The sequence below is a fragment of the Morone saxatilis genome, unplaced genomic scaffold (assembly GCF_004916995.1).
Source record: "Morone saxatilis isolate NCDOM2014 unplaced genomic scaffold, NCSU_SB_2.0 Contig14, whole genome shotgun sequence".
Taxonomy (NCBI): domain Eukaryota; kingdom Metazoa; phylum Chordata; class Actinopteri; family Moronidae; genus Morone; species Morone saxatilis.
In genome coordinates, this window is record NW_023339696.1 from 10624869 (window position 1) to 10625165 (window position 297).

Here is a 297-nt window from a genome sequence, read left to right on the forward strand (position 1 = left end):
ATAACCAACACAACATTTAGCCAGAGCAAAACTGATATGACACAACAGATGAATCCAAATTCTAATAGTAAGTTAATTAACCTCCTCAGCATAGGAAAACCAACCCATGATCATCCCTTCAACCGGCGTTATAGGATGAGTTCACTAATGGGCACAAGCCTAATGCAGGTGAATTGTATGCGGTATTTTACTTTTTTTTTGTTGCTGGCAGTTGTGTGGTCCTAACAGAAGCTGAGCGTTCTTGTCATTAGGAATGTCCACACTACGTCTACTTTATCATATGCTGTCAGTTTAATT